Source organism: Syngnathoides biaculeatus, chromosome 6 (assembly GCF_019802595.1).
Source record: "Syngnathoides biaculeatus isolate LvHL_M chromosome 6, ASM1980259v1, whole genome shotgun sequence".
In the NCBI taxonomy this organism is placed as follows: Eukaryota; Metazoa; Chordata; class Actinopteri; order Syngnathiformes; family Syngnathidae; genus Syngnathoides; species Syngnathoides biaculeatus.
The window spans coordinates 30,443,313-30,446,514 of record NC_084645.1 but is presented as its reverse complement, the minus strand read 5'-3'; the positions used below and the strand labels follow the sequence as shown (position 1 = coordinate 30,446,514).

General features: G+C 39.9%; 1 long non-coding RNA gene across 1 annotated transcript; it reads right to left on the bottom strand.

Annotated features, from left to right (window-relative positions):
* Window positions 1-433: 433 nt before the first annotated feature.
* On the bottom strand, window positions 434-1,401 carry LOC133501757 (uncharacterized). The gene is made up of 4 exons (XR_009795269.1): window positions 1,205-1,401; window positions 874-974; window positions 703-764; window positions 434-621 (listed from the first exon to the last, which is right to left on the bottom strand). It is a non-coding gene; the product is annotated as an uncharacterized LOC133501757 (long non-coding RNA).
* Window positions 1,402-3,202: the final 1,801 nt, after the last annotated feature.

The following is a 3,202-nucleotide window of genomic DNA, read 5'->3' as shown; positions in this document are numbered from 1 at the left end:
TCGGTGATGAAGTGCTGCCTCCACAAGGGAAAATATTCCAAAGAAATAGTAAAATCTTAATTCCAATGAATTAATTTACAGCATGCAGTACAATAAGATTTTCATTCACGTGAGCGACTGGTTGAATATGTAACTACCTCCCGTTTATTTTGGTTACCAAGTGAGGACAAATGGTCACATTTACCAAAAATATTGCCAAGCGATAGGTTGATTGTGACAAAGAGAAGAGGAATCAAGACAGCCAAAAGAAATCGGAGCCCAAATCAGATGACTAGGTGTGGCTGGACAAGTAAGAACTAACCTACTGGAGGGGTGTGTGTGATTGTGTGTCTAATGTCAATCTGGTGGAGTCTTTTCAGTAGGATAGTGTATGAAATGGTATCAAAACCTGCATCAGATCAAGGAGGATGAGGATGTGAGTAGACTAGTCGGCTGCCAGGAGGAGGTCGTTATTGATCTTGAAGTGTTGCTTCTGTGCTACATGGAGGGGTCAGAGGCAGGAAGCAAAGGTCTTTTTCAAGATTTTTGAGAGAAAGACAAGGTTAGAGATGGGATGAAGGTTATTAAAATTATTTGGATCTGGATTTTTCAGTTTGGTGGTTGTAGCTGCAGTTTTGAATGCTGTGGAAACAATATCAGAGGAAAGAGATGAGTGGATGATGTTAGTGATGAGGAGGGCAGGGATGGAAGGGGAGCTTTTACCTGAGCAGTAAGGAGGGGGGGGTCACACTGGCAAGTGGAGGGCTCGGCGGATCGGAAGATTTCTGAAATGTTTGTGGCAGAGGGCAGAGTAAAACTTGAAAGTGACTGTTGTTTCATTTTCTTTCCACAAACGCAATATAAATCAGAGTACAGTACTGTCTTTTAACTTACGCTGTCGCATGCAATGCATCCTTGCTTCAAAAATGTTTTCCCCTTATTGTCCGGAATGTAATTAGTAGCATCCACAAACTGAGGTAATTATAAATACTAACCTGGAAAAAAAATACACTTTTTACAATGGAAAATAAAAATAGTGTGGCAATAGGGAACTTGTGCATCACTTTACATTTTTATGGTATTGCACCGTCACTGTGCATTATAGATTCAGCATTGAAATCCCAATCCCTTTCTTTCCACTCTTCAAACAAAAGGTTTTATAATCTGCACAATGCCTGCAAATGGTTGAATAATATATCTACAAATCATAATCACACAGTCATACCTTGCTGAGAATTGCTATCATCCCACTGTTGGGGTAATTACTGCGTGACTTCCCTCTTTCGTAAAATGGCAGAATCAGTGCTCGGAATTCACTGTTGGTATTTGTTGTCTTTGCTCAACTTTGAGTGGTTGACGTGTTCAGAGCTGAAGCATCGTAGAAACAGAACAGCCGAAGTCAACTCAATATACCAGTGGACATTACAGCAAAACCGGGTGCAACCAATTGGCATTACAGACAAGGTCCAATGAATGTAGTGTTGTGTGTGTCTGTGTGTGTATTTTTATTCTTTATTTTCCTTTCATACATTTATGTTATTATGATGCGGGTCTTTTGTGGTGCGGAATTCTGGAATGTTCTGAGTAGTACCTATATAAGTATGAGAAGTAAGAAGCTTCGTACCTTAAGTATACAAGTACACGCCAAACTGTATTCTGCCTTTTTTCCTTGGACAATTCCGGAACATTTGCTGACTTGGAATATTCGCTGGAAAGAACATTTGTCTAGTTGTTCAACTCTGGTGACTATTCGTAGCTTGGCTCGACTACTCGATCTTTGAACTTCTATTTTATGTTAACTGTTTTGTCGGGTTTGTGTTGTGTTGTGTGTGAGATTAAATTGTCATAAACGCAATAAAACGGCCTTGTCGCATTTTGCTGGTTTGAAAAAAGGGGATGTTGGTCTAAATTCACACTTAACAGTTGTCATGATTTTGTTATGGTTCTGTCAATTCTGTACTGATGTTTGGCAGGCCGGATTGAAATGGTCAACGGGCCGGATGTGGCCCGTGGGCTGTAGTTTGCCCACCTTTGGTCTCCTCCATTCCAGACCTCAAAGGCAATTGAAAAGACTGTTCTCGAGTGTTTTTGTTGTTGTAATGATTAAAATCAACGACTGCTTTTCCTCAGCAGTTTTATATCGGATTGATTCAAGGCTAAATGCAATTATACATGCTAGTAATTAGTGATGACAAAAATGGAAGGGGGAAGGAAAATAGTTTTCGTGATGAACATGATGGTTGAGGGGAGGAGGGGTAATGGGGACACGTTGCCAGGTGTGTTTGGCCCTTGCCAAATACCACCCTCAGAGCAGGGAGGGTGTCCCGCATTGCTTTCCCTGAATGAACACTATGGAGGGCGTGCGCATACGTCTGGCTGTTAGTCACACCAAATCAAGATGGGCTCACAAAGAGGTGCAAAACTGGGTCTGGCAGCCTCCCAAACCAAAACAACCTGGGAGAATGTCATGCCTTACAAAGGGCCAGCACACAGTTCATGCATGAATTATTGGATGACGATGTAACACAGATGTTTACATTAGTGAAATAAAAACATTTTGACTGGTTGGGATTTGGCATGACTGCAGACTTTGATGTGTTCGTACCGTTTTAATCAATGTCAGTGTAAAATGAATTTTCATATTAAACTAGTGATTTATCAGGTTTTGGGTCATGTGTTGATGATTTAAGTGCAACCATATATGATCACATTGTAATGTACTGTATAATACCAACATGAATCAAGCAATTTGGGAACTTGAATTTTTTTTATTTATTGAAAAATTGTGATTTTGGTAGACACTATACAATAATTTCACCCAAGAGTGAAGATATGATACTTAAAAATGGAAAACTTAGTAAGTCATCTTGCATATCAACTATACTTTGGTGATTTCGCATCAGAAATGTAAAGCTAATTTCCTCTACTCTGAAATGCCTCATAAACCACGGTTTGCCATTACAAATCTCTGATTAAAATAGTTAACTATAAGGATAATGCAGACAATCATTTAGGACTGTCGACTTTGTTAAGGTCAGATGTGTGAATTGTCTTCACCCTTCCTGACGTGACTGGGAGACAAGGTCATTGGATGTACAAATTCTCATTTAAAAACACACACACGAGAGCAGAACTGGGGTTAGTCGGTTCTATCAGAGGTGTCAATCTATTAATGACAATTTTTGAGCAATGACACTATGAGAGGTGAGGGAGAGGGAATGAG